Here is a 21,649-nt window from a genome sequence, read left to right as displayed (position 1 = left end):
TGTGTGTTTAAAGGGGAATGTTTAAACTCTGCTAAGATATAGAAGGTATATATATATATAAGATATAGAAGATATATATTGAAGGGACGCGGGTGGCGCTGTGGGTAAAAGCCTCAGCGCCTAGGGCTTGCCAATCGAAAGGTCGGCGGTTTGAATCCCCGCGGCGGGGTGCGCTCCCGCTGCTCGGTCCCAGCGCCTGCCAACCTAGCAGTTCGAAAGCACCCCCGGGTGCAAGTAGATAAATAGGGACCGCTTACTGGCGGGAAGGTAAACGGCGTTTCCGTGTGCTGCGCTGGCTTGCCAGATGCAGCTTTGTCACGCTGGCCACGTGACCCGGAAGTGTCTCCGGACAGCGCTGGCCCCCGGCCTCTTGAGTGAGATGGGTGCACCAACCCCAGAGTCTGTCAAGACTGGCCCGTACGGGCAGGGGTACCTTTACCTTTACCTTTAAGATATAGAACTTGCTAACCCAAGTTAGGAAGGATGTCATTAAACAATATATCCTCTCCTGCTTCCCTGAACATTCCCACATTTTCAAGCTTATGCATTCTTCTACAAGGGGAAACAAATAAACAAAATCAAATATAAAGCAAAATCTGAAGTTATTTACATAAAATTAAAATACCGAACACTGTGATCCCTAAAGAAGTGTGGGCACACACATATATGAAACCCATCCTCCTTAATAAGGTTGTGTGAAAGAGTCCAGGCATGATGAATACACCAGAGCAGTTTGTGCCTCTCATTTCTCTGTCCTTGATTATTGCACAAACAGCCCAAGTGAAGACAGAGAAACTTGTGAAGAAGTGCAGGAAGACTGCATGCTCATTTATTTATAGCAGGCTTTGCAGTTTCTGAAAACACAGCTTTAATACTGGGCTGCAAAACCAGTGGTGATACGAGCATACACCATGATAGATTTTCTCACCAAGGGAAGAGTACTGCTTCTGCCTCAGTAGATGATGGCTTGGTGGAGCTGCACCACTAACCCCAGGTGAGGTGGGGGGTAAGGCAGCACCTTGGCTAGGTCAGTGTGGTGCAAACACATCACTGGATTGGCTTTGCCATTGCATTTGCATTGTGCTGACCTTGCTCTTCCTCATCTACTTTCCAGTAAGCAGCAGCAATGTGGCCCACCAGGGGTCAACTGAGCCCACCATGTGTCAACTGAGCAATGATGCCGCTCCATGGTGTCTGCTACATGTTGAAAAGCATTTTAGACAACAGAAGAGGCTGTCTTTATGTTGCGCCATGTGAGGACATATGCAAGCATGCTCAGCAAGAGGGGAACCTGTGGCCCTCCAGATACAGCTGGATGGAACTACTTCTTCTTCTTTCCCCTTTTTATTGATATTCATACAATTTAACAAATTCGATTCTGTTTCAGTACAATATTCGCTTAACATTTTGAGTTTTTGTGTGTATATAATTTTTATAATTTTTTCTGTTTTACAATTTAAAATACACATTTTACATCCTTAAGATATCAATGACTTCCCTTCTTCTCTTTCCATGGTTCATTTTACATGTCTTAAATCCCTGCATATTTTACAAAAACCCTACCATTCAATATTCCATTATTGCATCCATCAAAACTTATTTACACCATCAAAACTTATTTACACTGTTGAATTTATCTTAATGCTGCCAGCATAGCTAGATGGAATTTCTGTTATTCCTGGCCATTGGCCATACAGGCTGAGGCTAAAGGAATATAGATGGTGACAACATCTGGAGGGTTATACGTTCCCCGTCACTGAAGCAGATACAGGTATGTTCAACTTTCAAAGCAGGGACCATAAATTGGGAAGAAGAGAAGTTATATCCAGTCACCCAAACAGAACTGAGTTTGCTAGACATTCTTTGGTATCATGAGACACCCAATAGTATGGAAGCAGATAATGCAAATTAGTTAAACCTAATCTGATGAGGCAAGATTCTGCTATGGGACCAACTTGCAGAAGTCTATTGGTATAGAATTGATAGCCAAAATTATCCTATCTCTAAAGTTAATTCTTTTTGGGTACAGATTAGCACTCTGCCCTTGGGTCCCAAGCAATCAATTCTCTGCAGAGAAAGTAGGTGCCACATACTTTTTGTCAAGCTGTAAGTATAGGAGTTGTGCATGAGTTGAAAATAGAACAACAACAAAACAACAACCCCCGAACACTTTCAGTTGCACAGTATAATGTGAACAAACACAATGGGCAAGCATTGATCAAATGTCAGTTATGGTACATCGGAGAATGTTTTAATCAGTTTCCCTTCCCCATACTTTCAGCACACAAATGAAGATGCAGGACTCTGCACTTCAAACTTTGGAGGAAAAGTAATGGTTTAGATAAGATCAGGCAAGAAAGATTTTAGTGCATGAAAATGGTGGTTTAGTCAGGGCTCTGAACTCAGTCACATAAACTTACATCCTGTTGATTTCAGCAATATTTACATGTGTGTAACTGAGTGCAGAATTGCAGTTGCAGTCCACTTCCTCAGGGTCGTTCCTGGACTAGGCCTGTAGAGACAACAGGTTTAAGACTCAGCATAGGGCATGAGTATAACAAAAGAGCTAGGAAGATCTGGGGTGATACCCAGGAAGAGGCCCTTATCTTTATTTTATTTTTTATTTGTTCAATTTATACACTGCCCTATACCCTGAGGTCTTTGCATGCCTTCTCCTTTGTAAGCAATTAACAACACCAGCAGGGTTGTAAGAAGATTTGTAATGTTAATTGTTTGTACCTTTTTATATTTATTTAAAAATTGTGACACTTTGAATGAATGAAACATAAATGGGGAAATGTATAAAGGCTATGATATAAAAACTATCCTAGAAAACCAGGAGGCGGGAGGGAGGCGAGTCGACGGGCTCTTAAGAGCAAAAGAAGTAAAGTGAATAATGAGGATGTGTTCTAATATTATAAAATGGAAATTTAATAAAAAATATTATAAAAAATGATATATCCAAATGATCCATTTTTGATATTAAGCCCAGGTCTGGAAGCGCCCCCAGACTGAGACAGATAAAGTGTTGTTGTTGTTTTTACAAAAAAGGGACTGTTCACTTGGGGACAAAAACTTGAAGACTTGCTGTTCCAAGGGGTGGGATTATCTGAAACAACAACAACAACAACAAAAAGGTATTATAAACAGCCAAGAGAGTGATAAATTTCCTACCACAGTAGGAATGGAGTTGTCTGAAAGAGTAGAGGTGAGGATTTTGAACGAGTGTGGATAGATATGCTAAGTGTGACCTTGGCCTTGAGTGATGAGTGCAAAACTGTGGACTGCCAAATGGAGTTCCATGTGCAAAATTGAGGTGGAGGATTCTATCCTTATCACACTGTCCACATTCCCACGATACATTTAATGCAGTGGCTGGGGCAACCCAATCAGATAGGCAGGGCACAAATATTATTATTATTGTTGTTATTATTAAGCAGTATCAAACTACTCTGAACAGTCCTGGTTTCCCCCAAATAATAATAATATGTTATTATTTATACCCCACCCATCTGGCTGGTTTCCCCAGCCACTCTGCGCAGCTCCCAACAGAATAATAATAATAATAATAATAATAATAATAATAATAATAATATCAAACCTGAAAAACTTCTCTAAACAGGGCTGCCTTCAGATGTCTCCTAAAAGTCAGATAATTGTTTATTTCCTTGGCATCTGATGGGAGGGTGTTCCACAGGCGGGCGCCATTACCGAGAAGGCCCTCTGCCTGGTTCCCTGTAACCTCACTTCTCGTAGGAAGGGAACCGCCAGAAGGCCCTCGGCGCTGGACCTCAATGTCTGGGCTGAACAATGGGGGTGGAGACGCTCCTTCAGGTATACTGGGCCAAGGCCGTTTAGGGATTTAAAGGCCAGCATCAACACTTTGAATTGTGCTCAGAAATGTACTGGGAGCCAAGGTAGGTCCAAGAATTCTGGGGGGCTATAGTTTGTTAAGGGTGCTGAGAGCTGCTAGGAGACCCATATTCCTCTCGCAAAGCTATGGTTTTAAGTGGTTAAACAATCAATCCATCTTCACATAGAACTGTAGCTTTGTGAGGGGAATAGGGTTCTCCTAAGAACTCTTTCAAAGACAGGAGTGCCTGGCGTGCTCTGGTCCATGGGGTCACAAAGAGTTGGACATGACTAAATGACTAAACAACAACAACAAGAACTCTTTCATCAAAGTTCTTTAGGGGAAGCCATGACTGTTCAAAATGTTATGTTGTGAATGTGTGGCCACTGTTGGTTCTCACCGGCATTGATTAATGGCCAAATGGAGGCATCTGCTTGTGTAGGAATCTGACAAATAGATGAGGTGCATAGTCAGGCAGGAGGAGACATCTGGAGCTCTTGCTCCTCTCAATCCACGAGGGCAAGCTTGTCTTTTAAACAATGGGATCACAGGATGACTGAAACACATTAAGGATAATTAGGATAACTGATCTTGCAAACAAACGCTGGAAAGCAAAGACGATATATCACCACAGAAGCTTCTAATAGGCCAATTCTTAGCCAAAGATTAAAAGGGAGTTGATAGGATTGTCCATATCTTCCTTATGCAGGAATGTATTGAGACTGAGTAGAACTCAGCTGTTTACACAGCTCCCCCCCCCCGCCTACAATATTTAAATTGGCATGCACCTCTTCTCCCAACATCCCTTTCCCTCATGGGCACATGCAGCCCCCATCTTAAGCACATGCACAGAGCACTCAGTAATTGTTAGGCACTTCACCAGACTACAAGAACAACATGATGGTGATGAATAAAACGTTCCTCAGAAATCCATCGCTCAAAGATGTTAGGTGGAATTTAAGTTAGGAGCTCAACATGGCCCCTTTTTCCATGAGGTAATTTCTATTAGACATTTCATTTTGGTTTTTTTCTGTGTTAACTGGCCATTATTTCCAGGAGAGGAGGAGGACGTGGGTGCCCGAAGCTGAGCTACTGTGTGAAAACATGAACCGATCCATCATCTGGAAGAAATTGTGGCTAAAGTGCTTGAGAAGTTCACATTCAAATCTTTATACATTACTTTAAAGAGAAAGAGTGAGAGTGAGTGAGTGAGTGAGAGAGAGAGAGAACTAGTTTCAGCTGTCGAAGCAAGAGACTGATAAATACAATGGAAAAGAATCATTACTCATTCTAAATGGTCTCTTCTCAACGTCTGCACAGTTAGCAAATAGAATTTGGACTTTCTTTTCAAAGTTTTGATCAAACAACGTCACAAACATGTATTCATCACTGTCAACTGCTTCATGCATTCTGTATCAGATACCTTAAAAGCCTTGCCTTCTGGCATTGTTGGGGATGGGCGGGGGGAGAGTTCCATTTATAGTTTCCCATCAACAGATGGAAATGTTTCACAAGTGACACCACCTTTTTTAAAGTTCTTGGCCTCATCCTGCCTCTAGACTGGTTTAGAGATGCAAGGCACAGCTGGTGATGATGACACTGCAATATCTGGATGGAACCGAAACAATACTTGCCCCCTTTTTTTTTTTTAAAAAAAGAACTCTCCTAGTTAAGTGTTATTTTTGCCTGCAGGGCAGGAGTAACCATTATATTAAGTACTCTACAGCATCCAACATCAGCTGTAGTTTAATTATTAAGAATCTTAAAATGTTTCTCCCTACTGCAATGTGAAGCCTTATACATCCAAATTAATATTTCACTGAAGACCTTGTCTGCATCTTTCTTTCTTTCTTTCTTTCTTTCTTTCTTTCTTTCTTTCTTTCTCTCTCTCTCTCTCTCTCTCTCTCGTCCATCTATATTATATTAGAGGACAGTTACACCACTTACCTGATGGGTCACAGAGGTGGAGGGGTTGAGGCACTGCTAAGGTCATCACGGTGCGAATGCACTGACAGGAACACCGTATTGGCTCTGCTGGTGTGTTTGCACCATACAGACCTCACTGCCACCTTTCCTCTCCCTTTCTACCTCCAGGTAAGTGGCAGCAGCACAACTAGCTTGAGGTCATGCTATCTGCTACTGGTTGTATCTCACCTTCCCCCCTAAAGAGAACTCACAGCATCATGCAAAGATTTCTCTCACCATTTTATCCACACCACAGCAATGATATGTGGCGGCTGTCTGCTCAGGGATACATAAGTGCATAAGGAGAGCCTGTAACCTGAAGCGTCTGTAACCTGAGGTACCACTGTACTGGGTCAGACCATTGGCCCATCTAGCTCAATATTGCCCATCTAGCTCTCGGCAATAGGATTTCCCTCCTTAAAAGGTATTTGGATAAATTCTTTTGTACTTGCTGGGGACATTCTGTTTGTTACCTAGCTTTCTTCTGCCGTTCCACCTTGTTTCGATATGCTGGTTTTCATTGACTGTAGGCTTTCGTTCCATCTTCTGTTCAGTATTCATCAGCGACATCCCTCACCCCCAGCATTCGTGGCTGCTTTCTTTCTTTATCAAAGTCTACCCTGCTCTTGCTGCCTCCAACACTTAGTCCAGTGCTCTAACCACTACACCACATTTGCTCTTCCTAAGGCAGCTTCCTATGTAGGGCTGCTGTGTCGGTCCAGACCTTTTCCGCAAGGTGAGAAAAGCTGCACATTTTACTTGTCAAATATGGGGTCGTGTTGTTTTTCTTCTCCTTTGTATTATGGATAGGATAGGAATTGCTCTCCTTTGCAATCTGTCTTCACAAGAGGGGGAAATAAAGTGTTCAAGTGTGTTCCTTGCTCCCCCTAAAAGCTCAACAAGTAGGAGAAGGCATTTTAGGGCTTTTGTTCCCATCCCTGCCATCGCTGTACTTCTCCTGATTAGCGATTGTCAACCCCATTGTTTAGCAAATCTTTATATTTTCCCCCACTTGCAGTTCTTAAGGACACAGTTTCTTTCTGGTAGCAAAGAGGAGGTGGGGAGGTGAAAAACACATAATTCTCTTTCCACCACCACTCCCCCCTCCCCCTGCTGTGTGGAAAGAATATGGCTAAGCAATTCCAAGTTGAACCACCTAGTGACAACTTTTCACATCTGAAAGTGAAAAGAGGCCACATGTTTTCACATATTGAAAGCTCTGATTATGTCAGGCCAAAATATAGAAAGCAAATGTGCATAGAGTGGGGGGTGGGGGGTGGGAGATAAATCATTCCTTTTCTAACTACTCACCTGCAGTACTTTAAATGAAGCTGTCCCAGTGTGGGAGGGGAAAGAAATGGGGGGGAAAGAAGTAAAGAAAGCTGTTTAACAACAAGGAGGGGGAAATACCAGGAGGGCAATTGGATAAGATATTTTCTTACTTGTTGTTTCGCAATTGCTTTCCGCCTCCTTTGCTGATGTAAACTGTTAACTGTTTGTGACAGGAATGTGCCGCTCCCAGAAATAAGAGCAGGGGTGTTTGTGGGAAATGAAATTGTCAACAATGCAATTGAGGAATTTGTTGGACCTTCCATTCTTGGAAGAGTTTGAGTTCCAACAGATATCAGGGTAGTTGAAATCCCCCATGGCTACTTTATCTCTCCTTTTTGAATGTTTGGTACTATTATCTAGGAAGGCATTGTTCGAGTCCTCAGTCTGGCTTGGAGGTCTATAGCAGACACAGCAATGTCACTGTTGTTTCCAGCTCCTGCAGTTTTTACCCGTATACTCTCAATTTGCCTTCCATGCTCTAAGTCATGGATCTCTTGTCAAATGTACATCCTTTACATACAACCTCCCTTCCTGTTTTCTCCATTCCTTGCTTTCATTTCCCAGAAGGTGGAAGAAGCAACAAGACGGTCATTTCTCTTGGACCTCATCAGCAGGGGTGAACTGATTGATGAAGGAAGGGATCGTGACCTTTTGAGTTTCATTATATACAAGCATGGGAAAGCTGAGTGGAGTCCGACATCCACACTGGACTTTAAGAAGGCTGATTTCAAAAAAGTTTAGGAACTGCTAGGTGAAATCCTATGGTCAGAAATACTCAAAGAGAAAGCAGTCCAAGATAGATAGGAGTTTGTTAAAGGTGAAATACTGAAGGTAGAAATGCAGCAATTTCAAAAAGAAAGAAAAGTGGGAAGCACTTGAAGAAGCTGGTGCGGATGCATAAGAAGGTTACAGAGGAACTGAGATGTAAGAATGGAATGCATAAGAAATGGAAGAAAGGAGAAATCATGAAGGAAGAGTATACACAAGTAGCCAACAGTTGCAGGGAGGAGGTTAGGAACCTAAAGCTTAGAATGAGCTTGCAAACAAAATAGTTTTCTTTGGTTATGTTTGAAACAAGAAGAACAAGCAAATAGTAGGTCCCTTGCTTGGAGAAGATGGAGACTGAACTTGTAAATTAAGAAGATGGAGAAATGTTATTAGGTGACTGAGAGATGGTAGAACTGCTCAGCTCCTACATTGACTCATGGTTTGTCTCCCTTCAGAAAAACTGAACTGTAATCTAGGTTCTGGTCTTAGTTTAGCTCTTGGTAAGACAGAAGGCAGAACTCAGGGATCACCAGATCCCATGTATCCTTGTTTGTAGAATATCTGAAGAATCAGGTTAAAACATTAGCAGGGGTATTGTAAATTCAGCAGTGCAAAGTATTAAAGATATAGGGCAGGGATGTCCAACAGGTCGATTGTGTTTGACTGGTCAATCCTCGGGAGGTTCTGTTTGATCACGGTCAATTGCTGGCTCCTTTTCCTTTGCGGTGTCATAATAGCATCCGGCCCCGCCCCCTTTCCCTACCCTCCATTTTCATATGACCGTTGAAATGGAAGACAACATTTTTGCTGTGAGGCAGATTGTTTCCTTAGTGACCTATTGGTGAGTGACATTTTCCCCTTTACTCTCCACAATGGCACATTCCTCCCCCGAAAAAGCTCAACAACTTGAACCCCCCCCCCCCAAAAATGGGACATCCATCACTAAAAAAAGCTCAACACCTCTTTGGACTCACTGAGATTGTAGACTCTTGGGAGTTGGATGTCCCTGATATAGGGGGAAGGGAGAAATATGAATATGTGGGGGACATGTGGGGAAATTAGTCTTAATGGATAAATAAATAGAACCGTGGAAGCGGGGGGAAGGGAAGTCAATGATGGAATGCACAGTTATATTCAAAGAAATGTGAAACATTGTAATGAAAAATGATAAATACAATTATAAAATTATAAAAATTGAATTTTAGTTTTATCCTTTTAACTCATTTTTATTTTATTGAATCAGGAGTATGCTGGATGACTGTGATCAAGCAGTATACATGAATGGCTGAAATGAATAAATGCATCATATCCTGAGATCATTCCATGAGCTTCATGGTTGAGTGGGGATTTGAACCTGCGTCTGTACAGTTGTAGTCTCACACTCTGCCCACTGTGCTATGGTGGTTCCCTGCTGCAGACATACAAGATGGATGCCTCAAATGAGTGCTAATTAAGAGGAAACAACAGTTGACACAAAGGCAGAAACCTGAAACATGGAGATTAAGTGGAGATAAGGGTATAGACTATAGAGCGTGCCCTGTCCAATGGCTTGAGAATACATGACAGCAAGCTTTATCATTCCTCACACCCTTCCTTTAATCTTTTGCTTGAAGTGCGATTTGCTCTGGGCTAGTAAAACACATGCTACATTTTTGATGACAGAAGCACAGAGCAGAAGTAACAGAAACACAGTGAACTATTTGTTGCACTTGATTTAACATCCCCACGACAAAATGCTATTTCATCATTACAAAAAGCAGGAATCTTGAAATTGAGAATTTCTATCAGCAAGGGGAAACCAAAGTGAGAATGTGATCATAGTCTTCATTTTTGCACTTGGCCACATGGCACCAGAAAAGTTTTTTAAAAAACAAACCAAATAAAACCAATTACCAGTGAAGCTAAGAATATAATGGGAAAATATGTGGCTCTTCTGAAAAGAATATGTGTCCCACATCAACATGTGAGTGATGGGACTCCATATAAATCCATTTGTGGTGTTGTACCAGCCAGTAATGTCATACAAAGTTAGAAAGCAGTTATTACTATTATTTAATTTATATACCGCTTACATACCAAAATGGCTTTTAGGCACAGTTTACAACTACAAAGCCAATTATAGAATAGATACATAATTAAAAAAAACAATACCGATTTGATCAGAACATCAAAACATCATTAGTTGAATAAAGCAAGCCAGATAAAAAGCATGATAAACAGTTAAAATAATTAAAACAATAAGGTCAGTTTAAATTAAGGGGAATGCTTGCTTAAACAGGTGTGTTTTCAGGAGCTGGCAGAATGCCAGTGCTGATGGAGCCTCTCACATTTTGGCAGGCAAGGCATTCCACAGCACTGGAGGCACCAGTGAAAAAGACCATCTCTGAAGACAATAATAATTGGGTCATCGCAAAACAAGCCAGGTTCATTTTAATAATAATGATGATGATAATAATAATAATAATAATAATAAGATGTCTTCTAAAAGTTTGGTAGTTGTTGTTCTCTTTGACATCTGGTGGGAGGGTGTTCCACAGGGGGGCGTCATTACTGGGCAATTGAGAGGATTCCCCCCCCTTTTTTTAAGGTTACCTGGTCCAGAATTATTTATGACTTTGCATGTTAATAACAGAACATAAAAACTGGCTCAGTGGCTAATTGGCAGCCAGTAAAGACTCCCTCGGCCAGTAAAGCTAGATGAGCGCCGCAACCCCAGAGTCATCCGTGACTGGACCTAACAGTCAGGGGTACCTTTACCTTTGAAGACCTCTTAATATTCATGTGATATGTACCCGATAAGGAGCACCACTCACTACCTAGGCTGCAGCATTCTGTACCTCCTGTAGTATCAGAGCAGCTGCAGTGGAAACCTTACCCAGAGCACACTGCAATACTCCAGACATGATGTCACCAATGTGTACATCACAGTGGCCAAATTATCCCTATCCAGGAAAGGGCACAGTTGACGTACCAGCCAAAGCTTGTGATAGGTGCCCTTTGCCACAGAGGTTCTCAATGAACAAAGAAGGTTCCAAGAGCACCCCTAAGCTGCATATCAGTTCTTTCAGAAAGAAAGCAAACTTATGACAAAATGGGGAAGGACTATTGTTCAGTGGTAGAGCACATGATTTACATGCCAGAGGTTTCATGTTCAATCTCAGGGAGGGCTGGGAATGTCCATGTCTGAAATCATGGGGCACCATGCAGTGTAGACAGTTCTGAGGTCAATGGATCAATGGTCTGCCTTTGGATAAGCTACCTTTCTACCTTTCTAAATCAATGAAAGACACTTTCACTACACCTCTTACATGCGCTGCTACCTTGACAGTTGCCTCAGAGTATCTGATGACACATTAAGGTGTCATGTTGTGTAACACCTCATCTTTTCCTTTCCACAGACCATGACATTTCAGGACAGGCAGCTCTGTGAAATGCAATGTTTGTGTGAAAATATAGGCTGCTCTTTTTGCACTATGACACGGTTGTGCTCTCAATACCTAAATATTGGGAGAGTAGCTAGATAAGGAGGGGGGAAGGAACCATTCAAGCTGTGTGTCTCTGTTACACAGAAGTAGGCTGTTCTATGATGCCATGCAAGCATAGCGTATTGGCTTGGGTCTTCTGGGAGATACAGCAGTTGTGACGTAGGAGTGAGATTATTGTAGCTCATCTCACAGCTGCAGTTTCATGGCAAGAAATGTGGAATGCCCCTAGAACAGCATTTAGCTCCTTTCAAGACATTATTGATGGTGATAATTTACCCCAGCCTTTGACACCTGAGATGTGTGTTTCCACCATATCCTTGGGGCATCAGTTAGCTTGAACTGATTTTAATTATTTTAAATTGTTGTTACCTGTGAAGGGACCTGCTGGTGAAGGATGGGTAGTTGTGGTTGTAGTAGTAGTAGTAGTAGTAGTAGTAATATAACCACATTCTTCAGCAGAATAATAATATAACCACATTCTTCAGCGGAATCCGCCCCCCCCCCCCAGCACAGCTTACAAACATCAGAAGTCATTTCCTGCTCTTGGGATTAAAAGCAAGACACAAAAGGAAAGGGGATTGTGAAGGAAGAGGAAAAAGAAAAAGAAGTCATTAGTTCCTATCTGTAAAGTTCTGCAGACAGTAATGCACCAGCTCATGAAGCTGGATCTAAGTCAGGGATGTGGTCCTTTCAAGTGGTGTTGGACCACAGCTCCCATCAGTCTTGACCATTGGGCATGCTGACAAGGGCTGATGGGAGTTGGTACCCAACACCATCTGGAGGGCCACAGGCTCCCTATCTCTGAGCCAAGCAGAAGACCCGCAGATGGGTGGAAGTTCCTGCTAGTAGCATCCACATTGGCAATAACTTGCATATACTTCTGCAAGGGATGTTTTAAAGGCAGTGATCAGTGATCTCCTGAACCCTAAGCAGGTCCACCTACTTGCCTGACCCTGGCCTCTCTGCTGTGCTAGCCCGGAACTGGCACAGCAAAAACAAACAAACAAAATCCCAGCATTTTTTCTGCCAGCTTTCAGCTGTCTGGTGCATGTGGCACGGCTGAACATATGGAGGTGGCTGCCCTGCTCTGTTAAACCCCACTGGTGCCCATCAGGAATTTTTGAATATTTCCTCGATAGAATTAGCCAAAACTCCCAGGGGAGACAATTCTGCACTTTTCTATTCTTTCCTTATAGATTATTCATTGATGCAATACCATCAGGGTTATTTATGGAGTGCAAAAGGACAGGTCCCTGCCCCGAGGTGATTCCAAACTTAGATTTGCCACAAAGGAAACAACCAGGGAAGGGAAGTAGGTTGGATGACCACCTGTCATGTGTGAACTAGTTGAGATTCCTGCATTGCAGGGGCTTGGACTAAATGGCCCTTGGAATCCCTTCCAACTCTTATATGCTAAGTTGAGGCAGGGGTTCTTTCTGGACAGGCATAGATGCAGACCGAGCTACAGTGTGAAAGGCTTCACTTTGGGAAAGGTGGGCTAAATTTGATTAACGTCATTTCAGTTTCAGGCAGATCTTGTAATTAACAAATCAACTCTAGGTGAGGGCATTCAGATCTGCTTTGATAACAAGCTGCTAAGCTCAGTGGGTATTTGGTTCATTTATCCAGATTTAAACATCTCTGTGGATAGACTGCAGCAACATGAAAGACAAAGGCTGGTAGACCATCCTCAAATGTATTAATGCAGGATTAGCGATTAAGGGGTTGCTATGGAGCTGATTCATAGGTAACAAGGGGGAGAGAATGTCAAGGAATGAGAATCTGCAAAAAAAGGCACGAACAAAAATAAGACCCACTTCATGTGTTTCATAATGAACAGACTGGCATTTATAGAACAATTAACATTTTGCTTTCTTGAGAAAATAGCTTTTAGTTTAGATCAGGTCCCGAAGGTTTTTAATTCAACCAAATATATTACCATTTCATAATAGGATGTAAAGCCGACAATTCCTTGTCTAAGGAGAGAGAGAAAACTTCCTGTTTATGCTATCATGGGATGGATATCAACATCAAATGGCCAAAGGTTTCAACTGAGTATCTGCGATGGGTGCAGCCCAGTTGACACTACAGCTACATCTTTGGCCTCAAGTGCATGACCAGGTCAATGTTTTCTGCATTAGAGATGTAAAAGCCTGGTGGGATGTAGGGACACTTTACTTCTGTTGATGCAGCCTAGAATAGCATTCACCCACCCCCCTTTTTGTTGTTGTTGCTGCTGCATCACACTGTGGACTCATGTTAAGCTGGTGGTCTGCTAAGACCCCTAGATCCCTTCCCCATGTACGTTAGTAAGCCAGGTGTCCCCCATCTTATACTGGTGCAGCTGGTTCTTCCTGCATAAGCATAGAACCTTACCTTTGTCCCCATTGAAATACATTTCGTTGGTTTTGGCCCTGTTCTTCATTCTGTGGAAGTTGCCTTGAATTCCAGTTCTGTCTTCTGCTTCATTAGCTACCCCTCCCAGTTTGGTGTCATCTGCAGATTTGATGAACATCCCCTCAATTCCTTCATCCAAGTTGTTTATAAAGATGTTGAACAAGGTATGTAACGAAGGCGCCTGGTGAGCCTTCCTGTACACCTCACAAGAGGTATATAAATAATAAGTAGCCATTACATTTTTATCTTCCTCTTTTTAAATTTTTTTTATTGAGTTATGTTGCATACACAAACAATTAGAACAAAACTTACAGTCCTCAGACAGATTAAGTAAATAAAAGAAGAATAAAAAATTAATAAGGAAAAGTAAAATTATAATATAGAAGAAGAAAGAGAAGTATGAAAGAGAAGAAAAGCAGAGAAAAAAGAATGTGTGTGTGTGTAGGATAACAGTAAATCACTCATTATTAGACTAATATTTTACAAACAGATTCTTAAATTAAAACACAGAGAACTACATATAAAGCTACCTACAAAATAAAGACTTCCGCCAATACCACAACAGTTCATTTTTCTTAGTAAAGATGCTTTCCTGCATTTCAATTGGTTCCTCATCTTGGTATCAGGACACTATTGCTTTTGCAGTGTTATTCTAGGCACAACCAGATCTTAGGAGCTGAACCTTGATTCATCAGGTAGTTGCTTAAATGATCCCATTCTTTCTCAACTATTGTATTAGATCTGTGTCTTAATACATCTGATAGCTTCGTGAGTTCCAAGTACTCGGTCAGCTTGCATAACCATTCTTCTTTGGTGGGTATATGACTTTCTTTCCAATATTTAGCCACCAAGACCCTTTCCACCGATGTCACATAAATAAATAATCTTATTTTATCTTTAGGGATATTAATTGTCATAATTCCCAAAAGGAACATTTTTATTTTCATAACAATCCACTGTGAGGTCCATTAAGCAGCAAAGAGTCCAAAGAAATCCTGCATGTTTAACTCATGTCCTCTCCAAATCACCCTGAAGAGTCCTAACTGCATCTTGTTCTTACAGCAGCTGATTAGATGCTTCTGGGAAGTCTGCAAGCAGAACGTGGGAACCATAGAACTCTCCCCACCAGCAATTTCCGGCAACTGGTATTCAAAGGCATGTTTTAAAAGAGAGGTGGCAGCTGAGCAGGAAGAGGTCTCTCTTTTCCTTTATTGTTCTGATATGTATTTCTCCTGAAATTGGGATGTGATTTAGAGCTGGATAGGAGTAGCGCCCATAGCTGTCAACTTTCATATTTGAAAATAAGGGATCAGCAGCCTCACCTGTCCCAGGGACAGTCTACGGGATATCTAACAATCTGGGATAGCAGCAGGAAGCAGCCAGAAATGGCGCTGGAATAAGGGAATTTCCTGCAAAAAAAGGGAAGGTTGACAGCTATAGTAGTGCCTCTAAGCCATAACGAGAAGGCTCTCGAGTCATGGAGCTTTTCACAAAATCTTAGTTCTCTGTGTTACTTTCTCTTGGTGTGTATGCTACATAATCAGGTTGGGTTTGCAAAATAATCCTTGAATACACAGAGGTCAGGATTGAAGCCTCTCTAGTGTGGAAGAGAAACAATACAAAGCAAAGAGTTCCTCCCTACTCATATTTGTGGGGATGATTAGGGAGGCAGGAGAGGATATATTATTTAATCACATCCTTCCTAACTTGCACTAGCAAGTTCCATATTCTAGCAGAGTTCCAAACACAACCCCTTTTTAAATTACACAGCAATCAGCTTGTTGCTGACTCATCTGAGTCTTACTATTAAAGATTCCTTCCTGGTAAAATCCCTTCTAATCCCTCTTAAAAAGAATAAACACAAGAATCTGATTAATGTTAATATAGAAGTAGTTTACTCACAGATTCATTCAGGTTCACAGACATATCCCTGAAGGCAAGCTTAGGTTACATAACAACTAGAACTACTCCATAAAGAAGTTAGTCCCAAGAGACTGCAACTAAGCAATCACTTCTCCAAACACACAGCAACATACAAAATGGAGAACACACACTGATCAGAACATGGAGCGTGTGTGCTCCTCCGTGCTAGTACAACAGACCATACCCTCTTCAAGTCACATGTAGTGGAAGTCTGTCCCAGCTCAGGAGGAAACAGGAAGTCTTCTCCTGAGTGGTACAAAACATCCCCTAACATGTCCACTACAGTGGTACCTCGGGTTAAGTACTTAATTCATTCCAGAGGTCCATTCTTAACCTGAAACTGTTCTTAACCTGAAGCACCACTTTAGCTAATGGGGCCTCCTGCTGCTGCCGTGCCGCCGGAGCACGATTTCTGTTCTTATCCTGAAGCAAAGTTCTTAACCTGAAGCACTATTTCTGGGTTAGCGGAGTCTGTAACCTGAAGCGTATGTAACCTGAAGCGTATGTACCCCGAGGTACCACTGTATAGGAATGTTGTACTTGACTGCAGTTTTACATCCCACAATATTGAGTAGGGATACCTCTGTGGGGGAAATGGCTTTGTTTGCTCTTAGAAAGCTGGGGCAGGAAATCTATAAGTATGCATTACATTCATAAATTTATTACAAAGACCTTATATAATTAGGAATTCAGCTGGGTGGTTTGGTGGTTCCATGGGATGACTGCTTACATTGGTCGAAGCTCTGTCTGATTCAGTCCAGTGGGCAGGTGGTGAATGCTGAGCTAATATTATTTCGCTTTGCGCATAATACATTTATGAACGCAACATCTTTCCATCTTGTAACATTTCCAGTGGCTGGGTTTTCACTCACGGAAATGTTGATTGAATGTATTGAGTTAATCCTGTGTTCTTTTTTTGTTATTTTTGCGGCAGTTTCTTGATTGGTTGCGAACTGTCAATGTGTGATCTGTTGCTTATTTGAGACTGATGTGATAAGCCAGATGGTATTAATTCCATCTGTGGCCCGCTTAAGAACTTACCATTCAGTTTTGATACATGCTTCTTACAAAGAACCCTGCCAGCAAATATTAAAAGTTATTGTGAACACAAATCTCAGTCAGGCATTCTGCCCCCGCCCACCGCCGCTAGCAACTGCATCTTTGGCACCAGGCAGCACTAAATAGATTCTGACAGTGGAGGCACAGCCTCCTTCTTTCCACTGAAGCCGAGCATTGCCACAGTGCTATCCGAGACCTGCAAGTCCTGACACCATCCACCCTAAAAGACTTTATTTAGGAAGTGCCTCTCTCACCAAAATCACTAGTAACACTGTGAATGTTATCGTGTTTAGTGTGGGAGAAAATTTCCTTTGGAGTTTCAAATCAGATTCCTCGTCAGATTTTATTTAGTAAAGCATTACCAGAGTCAAAAAGGATTCCATTAGCACACAGCCTATGTATAAACATACGCCATCTTGGTTGTTCATTCTCTAGCCAGCCACCTTCTGCCACCAACACCTCACCATCTCTTCATCCAAACAGTCCTTGAACATACCTACTCAACCATATTTTTTTTTACTGTTTAAGCAGAGCCTTCCTTGCGTCTTATCTGCTGCTGCTTTTCATCCTAGCAGTCACGTAGTTCCTCCTAAGCTGGTTTATACCAGTTTTATGGTCAGGCTGCACTCTTATGTCCATGACACTTTCCTTTTGCACAATTTCTACCTCATTAGAAGTCAGTCCCACGCTTGCTACTTGCTCTGCTGTAGAACATAGATCCCTCCCCACGCACCAGCATGGTGAAACACAGGCTCATGGGACTGTGTGGACCAGACCTGTCTCCCATTGCTGACCTCTCACTGCTGTGGCCACATCTCCCACCACCCAGGTGCCCAACAGAGACAAGCACCAAAACTGCAATACGACCCCCAAAGAAGCATGCGAAAGGAACAGAGGAGCAAGAGGTGTGTGTAGGCACACCACTCATTCACATCTGAACAAACCATGCTGTATTAAGCCAGGATCCTTTGGTCCAAACTGTCCTTTTGGGTCCAAGCAACTCTTTTGTTTTTGAGTTCAGCCATTGGAATCTTAACCCTGACTTACTTGAGTGTATTAGCCTTGACCTCTGAGAGTGCTGCATGGCAAATCTCTGCTATCAGATTTTATGTTCTACAAGGAAGGAAGGAAGGAAGGAAGGAAGGAAGGAAGGAAGGAAGGAAGGAAGGAGTCAGCTTCAGCACGTCTTATATTCTTTGGCTTAACAGGCCACAGATATTGTTTGGTGAAAACATCTTCAGCTCAATGGGTTCCTTCAGCATTGCTAGACCCAACAGCCATGTGACTCCCTGCTCAGTGGTTATTCCACCAGATCCTCAAACATATGTATAACCTTATGAAGAATTAGTACTGTACATGCATTTTCTTCTCCGCCCTCATTCCTGTTGTGCCACGCCTATTGAGATTCTTAGCCTATTCAGATGGTACCTGGGAAACTTTTACACAGGAAGGTGCCTAATTGGTGAACTATTGCTTCATCAGTATTGTTTGCACCAGGGTTTCTGGCAGGAATCTTTCCTTGCCGGACCTGGAGATGCTGAAGATTGAATCTGGGACCTCCTGCATGCAAAGTAGGAGCTGCACCACTGTGTTGTGCCGCCCTCACCTCCTCAATAGCTGAAATAACTAGCTAATTAACTAAAAACGATGTAAGGTGAAGAGGTAAAGGTGTCTTGCAGTGTGATGGATTAGATATGGCCATTGTGGAGGTGGGGAGAACAATATAATTTGCAAAATTATATTGCAAAATGAATAAAACAAGTATATAAATAAATGCACCTACTAATAAATGGGGATGCCAAAGGATTCCAGGGAAAAGGGAAGTGGGAGGGAAAATTTCCAGTGCTGGCCTGTTCATTCCATGTCTGGAATGGAAATCAGTCCAGTGAATACAACTGTTGCTTTCTGTCTGCAAATGATGCATCATTTATTATATTCCCCCCCCCCATATGCACTATATTTTCTGTGCAACAGGGTGGAAAAACACAACGACAACACGATTTATGTAATTAGTTCTGTAAATTTGCAAGTTTCATAATGTCACCACAGCAGACAGTGAGACAAATAGCACAACTTTTGGCAGAAAGCAGCCTGCAGCAGAATGGAAGCGGTGCTGCATGTGACGAATCCAGGGTGGAATAGGAAATGAAGTCTTCTTACATCGTAAGAACATGAGAAGAGCCTGCTGGGTCAAGTCAAAGGCCTGTCTAGTCCAGCAGCCTCTTCTCACAGTGGCCAGCTGGATGGATGCCTACTAACAAACACAAAGGCAAGCAAAACAAAGGCAGCTGTGGAGAGAATTGTGGCCAGTAAAATGGAAACTGGGTACTTGGGTGGGAGGGAGAAATGCCTTTGTTGCAATAGATCTCCAGAGTTTATTGCTTTTTGTGCATTTTGACAGCGGCAGCAGTGCAGAGAAGAGCTGAAGTATTTCTGGCCATCTTTAAGAAGCCAGGGACACAATTGCATCCTATCTATAATACAATGCAAGCAGGTGGCTTGGCACACATTTCGGTCGCCGTAGCACACAGCCCTCCAGAAATTTGCTAACTTGATTACAGCTTCAGTTATACTTGGAATTGATTCTGTGCCTCAGCTAATTAAAAGTGTAAAATGACTTCTGAATAAGTGAGAGGAGCATTCATCCAGGGACTATTGTTTGTTAGCATGTTGAAGTCTGTTTTCTTCCATTTTTTGTGATATGGCAAGTGTTGAAAACAAGGGACAGATCTTTTCTATTCCTTTCCCAGTTAACTATGTTATTTCAATTAGGGATCTTTCTGCCTCCTCTATCTTCCTTTACCTCTTTCCTGTTACTCATGTGCTTCTTTATTTAGAATGCATTCTTAACATATCATCATCATCTTTCTTTCTGTTATTATATTTGTGACCCACCTTTCCTTCATGGAGCTCAAGGCAGCGTACACAATTCTCCCTCCCCAATTTATTCTCACAGCAGCCCTGTGAGGTAGGTTAGTCTGATGGATCCTGTTGCTTTAATTCAGTGCTGTTTTAAATTGTCGACTGCATCACCTAAGGCTCCAAAGTAAAAAAACCAAAACAAAAAAACCCCATTACAACAGAGAGAGGATGTCTTTTCTGTTCCGCGTAGTTTAGAAATAAAACTCTTTACAATGTAGCCAAACCTCTCGTCTCTTCCCTGTGCTGGGAACCTCCTGGATAGAATGTGCTTGAGGCCTTAGGTCATTAAACACGTTGGAGGCGATTTCAAAGGCTCGGCTCGGAGGAAGATGAGGCCTTATTGGCTTGGCAGAGCTGAGATTCCGACAGGTGGGAGGGGAATCAATACATTGTCAAAAAAAATAAAATGGAACAAAACAAATGGATAGGCTTTCTTATGGACTAGTGATTGCAGAAAGTGCAGGACACAGAAGGGAATGCTGATATACAATGCCCTGAACAACATGGGTCCAGGATACTTAGGTCCCAGCCTAAGCCACTATAAATAGCCTAGCTTCATCAATGAGATCATCTGAAGGAATGCTGTTTGTTGACCTATGTGCTATGGAGGCCTCAACCACAAATATTTTATTCCTTTTTTATTTTGTACACCGCTTTGATGGCCTCAGGCTGTAAAGCGGTTTATAAATTTGTGAAATATGCGGGACTTCCAGTGGAGCGCGACCCCGCCGCAAGCGGGGATTTTACCGCAAGGAGAATCCCGGGCTATTTCGGAGGAATAGGGGTGCTGCAGGGCGTGATAGCCCCCTAAAATACCTCTGGTGGGTGACCAGAAGGTCAGGTTCCCGGCGGTACCAGAAGCGGTTCGCCGGGCCGTCAGGTAGCTTCAAAAAGAAGCGAGGAGAACGGCGGAGCGGATCAGCGGGTCAAGGGAAGCCATTAGCTACCTCCCGAGAGGGGGCAATGACAATAAAGATATTATTATTATTATTATTATTATTATTATTATTATTAAGAATAGTGAAGCCCCGAGCTTGCAGAGGAAGCGCTTCGCTCTCAAATTAAATAAATCCGGTTCCAAATTAGTTATAAATTGGAAGTTCGAAACAACAAGGAGGTTCCGGAGAGAACGAAATTTTACAGAGTTCAGCTGTCAGCTGAAATCAGCTCAGACGCAGCGCTGCACGCAGAGCGGGAAAAAAAGGAAAGTGAGTTGCCTAGCGGCTATTGTTTCTTTTCTTCCACTAACTCTCTTAAAAAGTAACTTTTTAAGAAGAGATACAATATTAAGGACAATACTAAAGTAAAAGGGGAAACAGAAGAGTAACTTTTTATCTAAAAACTGAAGTCTTTGATGTAACGGAGGAGGTATATAGAAGAAGGAAGTGCTTCTCTACTTTCACTTTCAAAGAACAAAGGACAATGAAACAAAAGGGAAGCCTCCGACTCCATTAAGAACTTTTAAGCAGAGTTAACAGCTAGAAGATGTTTTAATGAACAAGCACATTTTGGATTAGTTTTATTTGCTGTTTTGGTTTACTTTTTCTCCCTTTGAGTCTTGTCATAAAGAAGGGAAAAGTTTGTCAGAGATTCTAACTAATTGGGACATTTTCACAATTTTTACAATTTTTATAACTACGCCACACCAACGCAGACTTAGGACCTCTAGTGGAGGGAATGAGATGATGCAACTTGTTTTTTTTTACTTCTTCATTATTTGACATTGAAAGTTGGATATAAAATTGGATATAAACCTGGCACTAAGGAATATACAATTGTTTTGCCTTCTCCCAACTGTGGGACTTGGATTTGGTTTTTACCTTCTTGTATTATTAGACCACTTAGGTGGAAATTAGATTCAAATTTGGATAAAAATTTGACAATAAGGACTTAACCATTTTGTTTTCTTCATCTATGGGATGGATTTTGTTTTCTTCTACTTTAA

Source organism: Podarcis erhardii (assembly GCF_964252035.2).
Source record: "Podarcis erhardii genome assembly, chromosome: 2".
NCBI classification, from domain to species: Eukaryota; Metazoa; Chordata; class Lepidosauria; order Squamata; family Lacertidae; genus Podarcis; species Podarcis erhardii.
This window is presented reverse-complemented; position numbering follows the sequence as displayed.